Genomic DNA, 17,177 nt, shown 5'->3' on the forward strand with positions numbered 1-17,177 from the left:
GCTATCTTCCTTGGAAGAGTATCAACTTCTTTGTTTCAGCAGGCAGGCATTAAATTAGATGGACCCAAACATAAAACACCAGCATTTGGGTATCAGTTCAAATCACCTGATAATGCTGATTATTAAATCACACCTAATAATACCTAATGAAGACTCTGGATTGTACAAAAACTATGGAAGAGTGTATATACAATTTTGATCACTCCCTCTCTGGTTCTGTTTTTTCAGGATTCCCCTGACCTCTACAACAAGTTTGGTTGCCTCATGTTCTCTCCAGTTCCTTAGGCCAGTTCAAGTTTTATCAATATCTTTTGGTCCCACTGAGTCCTTCCTGGCCTCACTCCAGAAGAGGACTGACTTCAGTCCAGAGAAACAAAAATGTGAAATTCACCCACTGAAACTCTCCTTCCAGAATTTCCTGCTTCTAGTCGGTTTCTTTTCAAGGAATTTAGAGGGTACTTTCTAAATTCTGCCCAGCGTTTACATCTGTCTATAATACAGGGTTGCTCTGATACTAGCCTACTTCTGTATTTGTGTGATTTTAAAATTAGTTATTACTCGATTCTAATTTGTCTAAAGTCATCTATTTTTCAGAAATATTTACAAGGGCTTACTTTCTAATTTATGTTCTAATACAGATTACTTTATCTAGCAGTTTATCTTATTTGTTCTTTCAAAGACCAAACTGCTGAACTCGTTAATCATTTGTGTGGTTTTCATGTCTGAGTTTCCTTCAGTTCTGTTCTAATGTTGGTTATTTTTTGTCTTCTGCTAACTGTGGGGTTGGTTTGCTCTCCTTTCCATAGTTCCTCTAGGGATGATGTTATGTTGTTAATTTGAGATGTTTCTAACTTTCTGATGCAGGCATTTAGCTCTATAAATTTCCTTTTTAACACAGCTTTAACTGTTTTCAGAAATTCTTGTATCTTGTATCTCTCTTCAAATTTGTTTCAAATAAGTTCTTGATTGCTGCATTAATTTCATTGTTTACACAAAAGGTACACAATGTTGTTTAATTTACATGTATTTGTATAGTTTTGAGCATTTTTCTTGGTTTTGATTTCTATTTTTATTGCAGTATAGTCTAAGAGTATGGTTGGTATGACTTCAGTTTTTTGAATTTTCTAAGGATTGTTTTACAGCTGATTTTGTGCTCAGTTTTAGACTATGTGCCCTGTACATGTGGGAAGAATGTATATTCTATTGTTTTTGTTGGGGAGAGTTCTGTAGATGTCTAATAGGTCCATTTGGTCAAGAATCAATTTAAGGTCTTGGATATCCTTGTTAATTTTCTGTCTTGATGATCTGTCTAACATTGTCAGTGAGGTGTTGAAGTATGTTACTATTATTGTGTGATTATCTCAGTCTCTTTGTAGGACTCCAAGAAATTGCCTAATGAATCTAGGTCCTCCTGTGTTTGATGCAGACATATTTATACTACTTAAACCTTCCTGTTGAATTAAACCCTTTAACATTATATAATACCATTATTTGTCTTTTTAACTGTCTGTTTTGTCTGAAATTAGAATAGCAACACCTGCTTTTTTTCTATTTTTCTTTTGCTTGTAGATTTTTTCCATCCCTTTACTTTGAGCCTATGGATGCCTTTGCCTATTAGGTGGGTCTCTTGAAGACAGCATTCCATTGGGTATTGCTTCTTTATCCAACTTGCCAACTGCACATTTTAATTGGGGCATTTTGTCCATTTACATTCAAGGTTTAGGCTGGGCACAGTGGCTCATGCTTGTAATCCCAGCACTTTGAGAGGCTGAGGTGGGTGGACCACGAGGTCAGGAGATCGAGACCATCCTGGCTAACATGGTGAAACCCCGTCTCTACTAAAAGTACATTCAAAGTTTATAGTGTTAGGTGTGGATTTGGCCCTATTATCATCTCGTCAGCTAGTTATTATGCAGACTTGTTAGTGTGGTTGCTTTGTAGTGTCAATGATCTATGTACTTAAGTGTGTTTTTCTATATTTAGCACTCCCTTCAGGACTTCTTGTTAGGCAGATCTGGTAGTATATTAGTCAGGGTTCTCTAGAGGGACAGAACTAATAGGAGATATATATATATACACACACACACACATATGCACATATATATGGGTATATATATACGGGAGTTTATTAAGTATTAACTTTAACTTACAGGATCACAAGTTCACACAATACGCTGCCTGCAAGCTTAAGGAACTAGGAGGCCCAGTCTGAGTCTCAAAACTGAAGAAATTAGAGTTCAATGTTAAAGGGCAGGAAGTGTCTAGCACAGGAGAAAGATGTAGGTGGGAAGGCTAGGCCAGTATCCTCTTTCACGTTTTTCTGCCTGCTTTATCTTCGATGGCAGCTGATTCGATTGTGCCTACCAGATTAAGGGTGGGTTTGCCTTCCCTAGCCCAGTGACTCAAATGTTAATCACCTTTGGCAACACTTTCACAGACACACCCAGGATTAATACTTTATATCCTTCCATCCAACCAAGTTGACAGTATTAACCATTACAAGTGGTAATGAATTCCCTTAGTATTTGCTTTTCTCAATAAGACCTTATTTCTCCTTGCTTATGAAGCTTAATTTGACTGGTTATTAAATTATTGGTTGCAATTTATTTTCTATAAGAATTCTGATTATAGACATCCTATCTCTTCTGGCTTGTAGGGATTTTGCTGAAAGTTCTACTGTTAGCCCAATTGGGTTCCCTTTGTAGGCGACATGCCCCTTCTTCCTAGCTGCCTTTAACATTTTTCCTTTTATTTTGACCTTGGAAAATCTGATGACTATATGTCCATGGGATGGCCATCTTGTGTAGTATTTCATAGGGGTTCTTTGTACTTCCTATATATGAATGTTGGCCTCTCTAGGAAGGTTAGGGAAATTTCTATGAAATTTCTTGAAATATGTTTTCCAAGTTGCTTGCTTTCTCTCCTGTTCCTTCAGGTGCCAGTGGGATATAAATTTGGTCTTTTTATATAATCCCATATTTCTTGGAGGTTTTGGTCATTCTTCATCTTTTCTCTTTATTTTTGCCTGAATGAGTTATTATGTAGAAGGCATCTGAGGTCTGACAGTCTGTCCTCAGCTTGGTTGATTGTGCTGTTAATACTTGTGATTGTTCTCTGAAATTCTTCAAGTCAGTTTTTCAGCTCTATCAGATCACTTTGGTTCCTTCCTAAGATAGCCATTTCATCTCTCATCTCCTAAATCATTTTATTGTATTCCTTAGAATGCTTGGATTCCCCTGAATCTTTATGATCTTCATTTCTGTCCATATTCTTAATTCTGTCTGTCATTTCAGTCATTTCAGCCTGGTTGAGAACCACTGCTGGAGAACTAGTGTGGTCATTTGGAGGTAATAAGACACTCTGGTTTTTTGAGTGGCCAGAGTTCTCGCACTGGTTCTTCCTCATGTGTGTAGACTGCTGTTCCTTCATTTTTTGAAGTCACGGTCCTTTGTATAGGTGTTTTTGCTGTTACATTTATTGATACCTTTTGGGGTTTGATTGTGGCATAAGCTGGGTTCAATAAACTAGCTTCATAGATGGAAGATTTTCAAGGGACAAGACAGCACTCCTGGGCTGTGTACTCTAACTCTGGGGGCTGGTATCACGCCTGCAGCTTTGCTCTCTCGCCCCTAGAGGCTGTGCTGGAAGAGCTAAGATGTTCCCAGCTCCCAGCCAGGGCACTCTGATGGGTGGTGCTGGTGAAAGTGCTTTGTTAGATCATCAGCAGCAGGATCTATGCTCAATCACATGTGTGAGCAGCAGCAGCAAAGTGGCAGGGTGCTAGCACATTGACTGGGTATAGGGTACCCATAGGAGTGGGGCTGCAGCGTTCCTGCATGCACTCATGCTGGCAGCAGAGGTAGGGCAGGGTGTTACTGGGGGTGGGCTGCCAGCCTCCATGCACACATTTGTAGCAGTGATGGTGGTGGTGCTGGGGGTGTAGTGGCAGTGTTGTTAGTGTCCACATGTGCAGCAGTGGTGGCACAGGTGGGGCAGGGTTTCAGACCTCAGTGTGTGCACTCACACGGGTTAGCAGAGACTTTGTGGGTAGGCAGCCTCATCCTATATTTTAAAGCTGGTAATTAAAGACATTATGACACTTGGTAAAAATTTTGTTTTTCTTTAAGCTTTCTTTGTAATTTTTAGCAAGAAGAAAGATATCAACATATGCTAATTACTGAAATTTAACTTTTGTTGTTCCTACTGGAAGTTACCAAATGTTCTGTTGCATTATTAGATCTGTTTTTCTGGACAAAATATACCTTGAAAACACACATAATAAGAGAAAAAGATTATGGTGAAGTAATCTCCAAAGTTTTCTAAGAGTTAAGGAAATAGAAAGTAAAGGGACAAAGAGAAATATGAATGAGGACTGCCTCTGGCTACATATGGAAAATGCTACAATTAGATGTTCAGTCAGAGGGCAAGTCTGAGGGGACTTAGAAATCCTACTATGGGTGCAACTCTAAAATTCTGAAAAATTAAAGGGATGATGGAAGGAATTAGTTTTGAGAAATATGGCTTCTACTCTTAAACGATTGATTCTGGGCTTAAAGATAGTTCTTGCTAGTTATCCTTGCAGTTTTACTGGTGTAGTTGTAAAATGAGTGTTACAGTCCCTCTTGAAGCCTCCTAATAATCTATCAGAGGCTTCTAGTTCCTTTTGTCTTTTTGGTCAAATTCACAAAATGAATATAGTATCTTGACAATCTGTTTTAAAAATTGCTTCTTTATCCAACTTGCCAACTGCACATTTTAATTGGGGCATTTGGGGCCCAATTAAATAAAGCCTTTACACAAGACTTTTATTTCTAGTGCAGTGAAGGCTTTACAATAACTGGATTTACTTTAACAACAACAACAGTACATGGTTTACACAGATTTCATTCCCCTTCATAAACTCTCTCTCTTCTTCTTTCTCTTCTTACTTGTCCTTCCTCCTAAAGATAGTCTGTTGCTATTTGAGGACTTTCACAGATCCAGTAACATGGCCACTAGAAATTTTAGTTTATGTCTTGATCCTGAATAAATGCCTGACTCTTCCATCCATACCCTGAAGTTTATCCAGTGTCATTTTGATAGGGACAGAAGGCAGCCAAGTGCCTAGGCAGATAGGGGCAGGTACCCTTTGAAAACCCACCTCCAAGCCAAAGACAGTTTAAAGCCTGAAAGCCAAACTACAAGTTAATTCCTCACACCAGATTGAGAACATGTCCTCCTATTTGGCTTGTTTTCCTCTGATACCCCTCTTCACCTATTGTACATGTACCTACTCTTTTCTAATTGTCTTTCTACACTGCCATGCCCACCTTTGAATGGTGCTTTCACTTTAAGCTTTTTTGCATACTCACAAACCAATCATCATGCACACCCCATCCTGAGCCTGTAAAGGCCCCAGACTCAGTCGGTAGAGGGGAATATGGCCTACTTCGGGGAAAAGACAACCTGACTTCAGGGAAGATTGCCTGCCCTTCTTTTCCCCTCTCCAGCTCCCCTCTCTGCTGAGACCTGTTTTCATCTATCAATAAAATTTTCCACCTTCACCATCCTTCAGTTGTCCTTGTGACCTCATTCTTCTTGGACACTGGACAAGAGCTTGGGACCCACCAAGTGAGGGTACCCAGAAAAGGCTGTCACACTGGCACTTTGCCCTCACTGGTGGAGAGCAGCCACACCATGCAACGAGGCAAGGAGCCAACTGAGCTGCTAACACACTGCTCTCCATCAGACTGCAGATGGCAGAACTAAAACAGCACTGTAACACCCCCTCTGAGGCTTTGGACTTATAGGCGCCCTCACTTGGGTGCCACTGTGTCCCCCTCAGGGCAACACACCTGGTCTGGCCATGGGTCCTCATGTGGAGCTTGCTCCTGTGTTGGTGCCCAGAGTGTCCATCTTGATCTTGCACTAGCTCTCTCATGTGTTCCCTCCCATAAGGGGCTGAGCACAGAGGGTTGAGTAGATGGGGTGCCCCTGCCATGAGTCCAGTGAAAGGACTGAGAAAAATACTGCATCAATTTCATAGTGATTTTTTTTTCAGCATTTGTGTTTGCTTTTTTTTTTTTCTTTTCCAGCCTCTTTCTTAAGCAAGGCCAATCACACTGCTGTCACTGGCTTCAAACTAGAAAGCTGAATCTACCACTTCCCCTCCTTGGCAATTCCTTCTACCCTTTACTCTATACAAGCTTCTGTTGCCTGTGTGTAGACCCAGTGCTCACTAATTCAGACCAGCAACTTCATTTCTGCCTAAATGAAAATACAAAATACTATTTTGTATATACCAAAGAAACGTATCCATAATTAGGAAATGAAATGAAAATACAAGACAGCTTTGAAAAAAGTCAAGAACAAAAGAGTCTCTGTAGTTTATCTTGAATGCAGTACAAGCAATTCTCACAGTTGACCCATATGATCTAACCAAAACTATTAAACTGGAATATGTCCATGACAGATGAGAATGTTGTGTATAGCTGATATGGTTTGACTGTATCCCCACCCACATCACAACTTGAATTGTATCTCCCAGAATTACCACATGTTTTTGGAGGGACCCAGGGAGAGGTAATTGAATCATCAGGGCCAGTCTTTCCCATTCTATCCTTATAATAGTGAATAAGTGTCACAAGATCTGATGTGTTTATCAGGGTTTCCACTTTTGCTCCCTTCTTATTTTTCTTTTGCTGCCACCATGTAAAAAGTGTCTTTCACCTCCTGTCATGATTCTGAGACCCCTCCAGCCATGTGAAATTGTAAGTGCAATTAAGCCTCTTATTCTTCCCAGTCTTGGGTATGTCTTTATCAGCATCATGAAAATGGACTAATACAATAGCCCTTAAGGAGCCTTGACTGAATTACATCTGAGTACCCGGGGACTTAGAAGCAAAAAGTATCCCATCTTTGCCCATGACTTGGCATGCAGATGTCAACAGTAATTGAATGCAAGTGCAGCTCTACAAATAAGAAAAATTATGAGATAGTGGTTTGTGAGAAAGGATAGAAAAATAAAGAAGCTGCGTTTTCAATGCTGAATGTATTGTGATTGAATTATTAGTTTCATCTGGAAGTATGATAGTTGCTGAGTATAAAAAAGTCATACACACAAGTGCAAAAAAAGAAAAGTACATTAATATATCCTACATTAGACTAATCATTTTTCATATATGGGTTTATTAAATCTGTTTTTATCCATATTTGTGGAAGAATAATACAAGTTAACTGTTCCACTTTTGGAATATTTCAGTTTCCCAAATGGCTCTTCAAATAATTAATATAGTAGAAATTGTACATGGGACAGGAAACTAAGGTCCTAAGCAAGTATGACTGACTTGAGTATCAACCTAAACCAAGGTAATGCAAGAGCAGATAAGAATAAAAATAATGGTAATTATAATAAAAGTATAAATAGAACATCCAATGTGCCAGAGATGATTCTGCCATAATGGCAGGCTTTGCCTAGGTGAAGAAAATTATACTTCATTAGAATGCCAGAGTTTTCAATCTATTTCGAGCCTTAGGACTGATAGATGTTTGCCCACTGATACACTTTTGGCCTTAATTCACCAAGACAAACTTGACTTTTAAGATATGCTATCTAGATTTCCGTGTCTTTCAATTTATAACAATTTTTCTCAATGCACTCATTCAAGTTTACAGCAATTTTTGAATACAAACTAATGTGCCAGTTAATATACTAGGTACTGTGTATACATTGAACAGAAATGATACCTGTTGTCACAAAACACAAGTATGCATTAAGGAACATGATATTTCATGCTGATATTACTATTTTGTAAAATTAATCTGAATTAATAAACTGAATTTTAGACCCATAAAATGCAGGGCTGAGACATGTTCTAGCTTTCTGTGTCTACTTCATAAGTTACTATTTTAGATGGACTATCTGAATAGATGTAAAAAGCAGAAAATATATTTGAAGCAGCCTTAAAAATAGGACAAAATTGAAATAATTATCAGTTCACATTCATAGCAGATTGACATACATTACTGTATGAGATATGTACATGATGTATCTGTTAGATATTTATAATTGCATTTAAAAACATAAGATATGGAAGTATTAAAAAGCTGAACGTAAGTTAGCTATGGTAGGGACTTGAAGTTTTTGTAGAGCTCAAGAAGCACTCCAGTTTTATTTCCTTTTTTTAAGTTTCAATAAGAATGCATAAATGTATTACCTATTTTCTTCAAATATCCTTTATTATTCCAAGATCTTATGTCTTATTTTATAAGTGACCTAACATCAGGTGCTAGATGAAGAATAACATACACCTTCTAGCATTCTCATCAATGTACTTTTCAGCATAAAAACATTAAATTTTTTGTGTTTTTATATGGTCTCCAAGGGGACCAAACTGAAAATGAATTAAAACAAGAAAAAATAAAGCCAACTTAACTCAGTAACCAATGGGACTGATATAGGAAAAACCATTAACGACAGAGTATTAATAGATTGGCTAAAATCTATTTAAAAATTGCTCATTCCAAATATGCAGTGTTCCATGTAATAGAATATAATACTAAGCTAGAAATTCGGATTTGTTTATGTAAATCTGGCTTATTCCACATAAATAGTATATGTGGCTTAAGCCAGTGACTGAATTGTGAACTTCTGTTGTATTTCTCTGCATTTATTTAAGATGAAATGAATACTGAATGAAAGTACCAGAAGATGTATTACTTTACTTATAAGATGATATGGTTTGGCTGTGTCCCCATCCAAAACTCATCTTGAATTGTAATTCCCATAATCCTCACGTGTTGTGGGAGGGGCCTGGTGGGAGGTAATCAAATCATGAGGGCAGTTACCCTCATGCTGCTCTCATGATAGTGAGTTCTCATGAGATCTGATGGTTTTATAAGGGGCTTTTCCCCCTTTTGCTTGGCTTGCTTGACACTGCTCCTTCCTGCCACCATGTGAATAAGGACATGTTTGCTTCTCCTTCTGCCATGGTTGTAAGTTTCTGGAGACTTCCCCAGCCATGCTAAACTGAGAGTCAATTAAACCTTTTTCCTTTATAAATTACCCAGTCTCACGTATGTCTTTTATTAGCAGCGTGAAAATGGTCTAATACATAGGATTACTAGGATTATACATCATTTAATAATGTTGAATTGGGCTAAGATGTTGAAACTGAAGGGTTAAGCATTAAAAAATTGTGTTAGTGCATATTCTGTAATCTTTTTTGTTGATATGAAGGTGTTAGAAATAGAAGACAGAAGGCTTGAGCATTCACAGTTGTGATGTTTTTGATATGGCTTGTTCCTACCCACCAAATCTCATGTTTAAATTTGATCTCCAATATGGCTGTGTGGGGAGGTGGGGCCTAGTGGGAGGTGTCTGGGTTATCAAGGAAGATCCCTCATGAATGGCTTGGTGCCCTTCTTGGGATAGCAAGTGAGCTCTCTCTCTTGAGACATTGAATTATTTCCCATGTGAATGGACATGTTCCCACAAAAGTGGGTAGTTATATATAAAGCAAGATGCTCCCTGGGTTTTCTCTCTTCCCACTGTTCCCTTTCCCTTTAGACCCTCCTCTCCATGTTCTGCCCCAGCAGCATGTGGTCTTCACCAGAAGCAGATGTCAACACCATGTCCTTGGACTTCCCAGTCAGAACTATGAGCTCAATAAGCCTCTTTTCTTTATAAATTACTCAGCTTCACTTATTCTGTTATAGCAACATAAAACAGACTAAGACAACAGTGTTTCAAGAATTTGTTACAAACTGGAATAGCAATAAACATGAACAATTAGACCACGGAAGAACAAAATGTTAGAATGGTAATAAATGTTTAACGAGAGAGATAGATCACTCAGAAGACAAGCTTTCTGTGTGTGTGTGTGTGTGTGTGTGTGTGTGTGTGTGTGTATGTGTGTACATGGTAAGTTGTTTCATTTATCTGGTAACTAAGAGTTTGAGTGGATCTTAGAAACCGTTATCTCCTTTTGTTCATTCATTCATTCATTCTTTCAGTTCTGTGTTCAAAAGATTTCCATTAATAGTTTTCCCTGACAACCAATAGAATAGGAAACCAAATAGCCCCCAAAAAGCAGCACAAGCACTTCCATCTCCATGAGCACAACCTCCATGAGCACAACCTCCACTACGACGTCACCCTCACTAACATTGCCACCACCCCAGCCACTACCCCAAATCCAGCCTCACTGCTACCATTATCACTATCACAACTGCCTGGCCCCTTTACACACTTTACTTTTGGGCATCGTACATGCCATCTAACATACCATATATTCATTTCTTTAATTTCTGTTTTCTTCCACTAGATTGTAAATTCCATAATGGCTGAGACTTTAGTTGTTCCACGGACATATCTCCAGCCCTCAGGTTAGAGAGTGAAGCCTGGCTTTTGTAAGGGGCTCAATAAATATTTGCAGATTGAATAAATGAATGATATGTTTTCTTTTTCTGCATATACAAAGTCAGTTTTTAAATGCTACCTTCTATAAAGTCTAGACATTTACTTTTGATAATATGAGATTATATTATAGTGTAAATCTATCTAAACTCTTCTTAATCCCATTGATTTGTCTCTTCTTAAAGTACTAGCATATTTTCATTACTAAAATTGTTTAGCATATCTCTGTACTATACTACAGAGCAAATACTGCTTTTTATTATTCATTTTCAGTTTTTATATATTACTCATTTCTAATTTATAGCTTTATTCCATCTCAACAAAAATATAATTAATCAATTTCCTATGACAACTGAAACAAACTGGAGGACATTATGTTAAGTGAAATAAGCCAGACACAGAAGGACAAATACTGCATGATACCGCATATAAGAAGAATCTAAAATAGTCAAACTAATAGAGACAGAGTGAATGAAGGTAGAATTGGGGAGGTATTAGTCAAAGGGTACAAAGTTTAAGTTATGTAAGATGAATAAACTCTAGAGAGCTACTATACACCATAGTGCCTATAGTAATAATATATAAGGTATTATATACTTAAACATTTACTAGATATTATGTTGTGTTCTTATCACAAAAAGAAATAAATTAATGAATTAAAAAGAATAAAGAGGGCAAGATGAAACTTTTAAAAGCAATGGATATATTGATGACATTGATTATGGTATTGGTTTCAAAGGAGCATGTTTATCTCCAAGCTGATCAAGTTGTATATTTTAAATATGTAGAGCTTTCTGGATGTCAGTAATACCTCAGTAAGTAATTAAAAATAAAATAATAAATTTGGTCACTCCTAAGAAAGAAAATAATTTTTCTATCATTTCCATTTTACTAATAATTTTTTAAAATCCTGGGTGTGGGTTGATTAGTCAGGCCTCAGAAAGATGGCGTCTTCGGAGCAGGCAGAGCAGCCGAGCCAGCCAAGCTCTACTCCAGGAAGTGAAAATGTGCTGCCTCGAGAGCCGCTGATTGCCACGGCAGTGAAGTTTCTACAGAATTCCCGGGTCCGCCAGAGCCCACTTGCAACCAGGAGAGCATTCCTAAAGAAGAAAGGACTGACAGATGAAGAGATTGATATGGCCTTCCAGCAGTCGGGCACTGCTGCCGATGAGCCTTCGTCCTTGGGCCCAGCCACACAGGTGGTTCCTGTCCAGCCCCCTCACCTCATATCTCAGCCATACAGCCCCGCAGGATCCCGATGGCGAGATTACGGCGCCCTGGCCATCATCATGTCAGGCATCGCATTTGGCTTTCACCAGCTCTACAAGAAATACCTGCTCCCCCTCATCTTGGGCGGCTGAGAGGACAGGAAGCAGCTGGAGAGGATGGAGGCCGGTCTCTCTGAGCTGAGCGGCAGCGTGGCCCAGACAGTGACTCAGTTTCAGACGACCCTCGCCTCCGTCCAGGAGCTGCTGATTCAGCAGCAGCAGAAGATCCAGGAGCTCGTCCAGGAGCTGGCTGCTGCCAAGGCCACCACATCCACCAATTGGATCCTGGAGTCCCAGAATATCAACGAACTCAAGTCCGAAATTAACTCCTTGAAAGGGCTTTTAAATCAGAGGCAGTTCCCTCCGTCCCAATCAGCCCCAAAGATCCCCTCCTGGCAGATCCCGGTCAAGTCACCATCACCCTCCAGCCCCGCGGCCGTGAACCACCACAGCAGCAGCGACATCTCACCCGTCAGCAACGAGTCCACGTCGTCCTCACCTGGGAAGGAAGGCCACAGCCCCGAGGGCTCCACGGTCACCTACCACCTGCTGGGCCCCCAAGAGGAAGGCGAGGGGGTGGTGGACATCAAGGGCCAGGTGCGGATGGAGGTGCAAGGCGAGGAGGAGAAGAGGGGGGGAAAGGAGGACGAAGAGGATGATGACGTGAGCCATGTGGACGAGGAGGACTGCCTGGGGGTGCAGAGGGAGGACTGTCGGGGCGGGGATGGGCAGATCAACGAGCAGGTGGAGAAGCTGCGGCGGCCTGAGGGTGCCAGCCACGAGAGTGAGCGGGACTAGGGCCGCGCCCACTGCCTCCAGCCCTGAGGACGGCGTCCAGTATGCCGGTGCGTGGCCACACCCTGCCTCCCTCTCTGGCCCTGGGAGGGCAGCTTGGAGCCCAGGTAGGGGGCAGAGCTGTCCTCAGCTGCACTGCGGCCTGGTGGCAGCGTGGGGAGTAGCACTTCTGTCCACCTGGCCTCCTCTCACCTGGCCGCCTGCCCCAGCCCCAGGCCCAGCAGCCTTTGGCTTTGATCTCAAGTCAGGCTGAAGGCAGTGAAGCCTTGGGGCTCAAGCCCCTGCCCAGCCCCCTCTCCCGGACAGACGCCTTGCCCAGGGTGTGTTTGCCGAGTGTCTTGACTACCGTGACACCACGCATGGCCAGAGCTAGCGTCCCTACTGCCTCCCGACTCCTCAGTGGAGGAGGAGCTGCGGTCCCTCTGGTGTCTGCCGTCCCCCTCCCTCCCTGGACCCGGCCCTGGACCCCGCAGGTGCCTGTCCCCAGCACCAACCCCACTCGTGCCCCGTCGTCCTCCCAGACAAATGAAACCATGCTGCGCTTCTGATGCCCTCGCTTGCCGTGTAATGGTTCAGCTAATCCCATGGCGAGATGGGGGCTCACTCCCTCGGAGGAGCCAGGTACCAGGGCTTTCCTGACCAACAGCCAGCTCTGTCCTTCCCCCCAAGAAACACATGTTCATTTGTGTGATCATGTATAGACCTCAGAATGGAAGATAGGACTGTATATAATTGTAATAAATACCAGTTGCCACTATTTAAAAAAACAAACAAACAAACAAAATCCTGGGTGTAAAAATGTGTCAAATCCTTTTTTTTTTTTTTTTTTTTTGAGATGGAGTCTTGCTCTGTTGCCCAGGCTGGAGTGCAGTGGCCTGATCTCTGCTCACGGCAAGCTCCGCCTCCCAGGTTCACGCCGTTCTCCTGCCTCAGCCTCCCCAGTAGCTGGAACTACAGGTACCCGCCACCGCGCCTGGCTAATTTTTTGTATTTTTAGTAGAGACAGGGTTTTACCCCAGGATGGTCTCGATCTCCTGACCTCGTGATCCGACCACCTCAGCCTCCCAAAGTTCTGGGATTACAGGCGTGAGCCACCGCACCCGGCATGTCAGATCCTTTTGTTGCATCTATTTGTGTGAGCTTATCTATCTCTTTTGTTAATGTAATAAATTATGTTTATTTGCTTTTTGATTATTAAAGCAATTTTGTATTCCTGAAATGAAACTTAGCCTTGATCTACAGTACTTTCTATACATTACTGAGCAATTGGATATGCTGTGTTTTTTATTATTTGCATGTCTGTTTGTGATTGTTATTGGCCTATATCTAATATCTTTTAATTCTGTTGTCAGATTTTGGTATAAAGTTTATGCTGGCATGAAAAAGAGTGAGAGGTATACCCTTTTACTATCCCCTGAAAGATTGTTTTGTAAGATTGATGTTAGTTGTTACTTATAATAGAAAAATATATTGCTAAATGTATCCTTTTTGAAGATTTTCACTTGTACATTCAATTTCTTTAATAGACATAAAACTCTACACATTTTCTATTTATTCTTGGATCAGAATTGGTAAGCTTGGGCTTTTACAGAATTTTTCACTTCTATCAAAATTTTCAAATGTTTTTACATAAAGCTGCCATAGAGAAATTATTCATATTTGTATTATTGGTATAGAAATAAAGTTTTTGATTTTTGAAGTTTGCAATTTATAATTTTCTTTTTTTCAAGACGGGGCTGTCGCTCTGTAGCCCAGGCTCGGGTGCAGTGGCATGATCTCAGCTCCCTGCAAGCTCGGCCTCCCGGGTTCACGCCATTCTCCTGCCTCAGCCTCCTGAGTAGCTGGAACTACAGGCGCCCGCCACCACACCCAGCTAATTTTTTGTATTTTTAGTAGAGATGGGGTTTCACCTTGTAAGCCAGGATGGTCTCGATCTCCTGACCTCGTGATCCGCCCATCTCGGCCTCCCAAAGTGCTGGGATTACAGGCGTGAGCCACCGTGCCCAGCCTAATTTTCAATTTTTAATTTTGATATTGATTTATCAAATTTATTAGCATGTTAATGAACTAGTGTTTGTCTTCATTGATATTTCTATATTCTACACTTGCTTTCTAACTCGTTGATTTCTACTATATTTATTTTAATTCTATTTGAGTTTAATTTGTCACGTTATCTTCTAGCCCCTTGAAATAAATACTTAAAGACATGATAGTCAGTCTTTCTTTTATAAAATATACAGGCAAAGTATATATTAACTATATACATATATTTGTCCCTAAGTCATGTCTTACTTAATTCTTAGAAGCTTGTATGTGCCACAATTTTATTTCTATTCTATTTAAAATAATTTCTAATTTCCACTGTGATATCATTAAAAAACCATGGGTTATTTAGATATGTTTTGTTTCACTTGCTAACAGTTGGGGATTTTAAGTTAGAATTTCTTAACTGATTTTTCACTTCATACCACTGAGGCTAGAGAAAATGCTGTTTATGTTTCCCATCATTTGAAATGTATTAAAGCTTTCTCTATTTTTCAATATGTGGTCAATGTCTATGATTATTTGTAATTTTAAAAGCAGGGATAATGTGCAGTCATTGAGTGTAGAAGTCTATATACATGCTTATTATGTAAAGTTTGTTAAACAAGTTTTCAATCTTCTATATCCTTAGTTCCTCTATATTTTCACCAGTAACTAAAAGGTTTGTTAAATATTTTCATATTATTATTGATTTATTTCTTGTACACATTTTATCAACTTTGTAATTTATGCACTTTAAACCTAAATTTTGATACTTAGATACATTTAGGATTGTTATATCTTCCTGTAGAATCCATACTTTATTTCATAAAGAAATGTCCTTTTTATGTCTTGTAATGCATATGGTTTGAAATATTTGTCTATTGTTAAAAGTAAATTAGTTTTCCTGATTTCATATAATTGGCAATCTCGTTACTTTCAACTGTTCTGTCTCTGTATCTACAATTTTTAAATAGTTGTTAATTATGCTGTTTTTATTGTTTTAATCCAGAGTCTGATTGTGTTTTTCTAAACAGGAGAATATGCTCAATATCCATTTCATGTGATTAGTGATCGATTCCAGTTTATATCTATAATGTTTTTTTCTTTCTATAATTCGTTTGTTTTTATAATTCTTATTTCACTTCATTTGCTTACATCAGTATAATTTTATTGTTATATTTTGTTCTGTTTATCTGACAGCAGCATATTATTTAATATTCCTTGGCATATTAGAGTCTAATTTAAACTGTGCAATATTAGAATTTGGTTATTATAATGCTACAACCACACTTATTCCCTTTTTATATTTTGTGCTATTGATGTCATATGTTCTAATTTCTCATATTTTAAACCTCAGCATGTCATTAATTTATTATTTTAAACAGACAACATTCATTTTTTGAGTTCTTTTTTTTTTTTCCTGCAATACTGGATCAATGTCAGAGATAATGTTCTTTCTGTGTAAAGACCTCCTTTTAGAAGCAGGCCTGTTGATAGTAAATTTTGATAATTCCATATTAATGATTATTTATTTTCGATATTTTGAAGATTTAATGTAATTATTTTTTATACTTTTCATTGTATCTGAGTTTTATCTTCTGAAAAACATATATGTTATTTATAACATATGTCTTTGAGAAAAAATATTCAAGGGTCAAATTGTTTTTCAAGAGAGTCATTAGTAAAATGTTAAACCGAAGAACAAGGCTTAATAGATTAAGAATAAATTTGAGGTGAGACAGAGTATAGCTTACTGTATCTGATTAGCACCATAATTTGTTAAAATTAGGGCAGAAGAAATATCTCAAAGACAGAAAACCTGAGAAAATATTTACATGAATGTGCTATGCAATATGTCAAACCTCATATTGAACTTAATGCTCTATATATTTTGATCACTCTTTCCAGAGTTTTCTCTTCTTAAAGTTCTTTCCTTCTGGCCTATCACTGATTGTATGCAAAATATTCTAGTCCTAGTCGAAATTACTGGCTCAACTACACTGAGGAAAATAATATTTCCTTCTAGCATAGTGTCCAGAATGAATCTAAGTAGAAGAAGGGAAAAACAGAAGGACACAAAAAGGGAGACAAGGAAAAATGTCGATGTCGAAGAACTAGAGGAACAACACTGGAGTTATAGGAAACACCCAGAATTAGAATCAGAGCAATTTGATTGGATTTACAACAGCTGATTCTAGATATAAGAACTTTACCAAGCCATTTACAATTTTTGTGCCTAAATTTCATCACTTTAAAACAGAAAGAATTTACCTTATACACTTGTTGCTTAGATTATGAAAGTCATCTATACAAAATGTACAATAAGGAAGAATATAAATGTAAGAATGTAGAGGGTCACAAACATAGTTTGAAATATTCAAACTTTTCATTTTGGAGTGAAAAAAAAGAAAAATACTAACTGTAAAATTAAATTCATTACAATATCAAAGTCAAACCTGCCTATCAAGTCATCTGACAGTTAAAAATGTTTTGTTTATTCCATAAACATTATGAAAAAAACTAGTTCATTGCCAAAGGGATATTACATAATCACAGTGAAATCTCTAAAAGTCCTGAAACAGAATTTGAGTTTCATTTGCATTTTATTTTTACATTCTTACTACTCTACTAACTACATTCTGCCTAAATAAATATGCTCAAAGCTTTAAAAGTAGGCTGAATGAATCACTGGT

The 17,177-nt window shown here is 38.8% G+C and overlaps 1 long non-coding RNA gene and 2 pseudogenes across 3 annotated transcripts; all 3 read left to right on the forward strand.

Moving 5' to 3' along the window:
- The first annotated feature begins 8,917 nt into the window (after positions 1-8,917).
- LOC106998913 (uncharacterized) lies at positions 8,918-16,921 on the forward strand. Its single transcript, XR_001445491.2, has 3 exons — positions 8,918-8,973; positions 15,134-15,163; positions 16,511-16,921. It is a non-coding gene; the product is annotated as an uncharacterized LOC106998913 (long non-coding RNA).
- On the forward strand, positions 11,324-13,243 carry LOC144341332 (peroxisomal membrane protein PEX14 pseudogene; annotated as a pseudogene). Its single transcript, XR_013418199.1, has one exon. The product of XR_013418199.1 is annotated as a peroxisomal membrane protein PEX14 pseudogene (transcript).
- LOC699373 (peroxisomal membrane protein PEX14 pseudogene) lies at positions 11,324-13,243 on the forward strand (annotated as a pseudogene). Its single transcript, XR_010681.5, has one exon. The product of XR_010681.5 is annotated as a peroxisomal membrane protein PEX14 pseudogene (transcript).
- Positions 16,922-17,177: the final 256 nt, after the last annotated feature.

Source organism: Macaca mulatta, chromosome 6 (genome assembly GCF_049350105.2).
Source record: "Macaca mulatta isolate MMU2019108-1 chromosome 6, T2T-MMU8v2.0, whole genome shotgun sequence".
NCBI classification, from domain to species: domain Eukaryota; kingdom Metazoa; phylum Chordata; class Mammalia; order Primates; family Cercopithecidae; genus Macaca; species Macaca mulatta.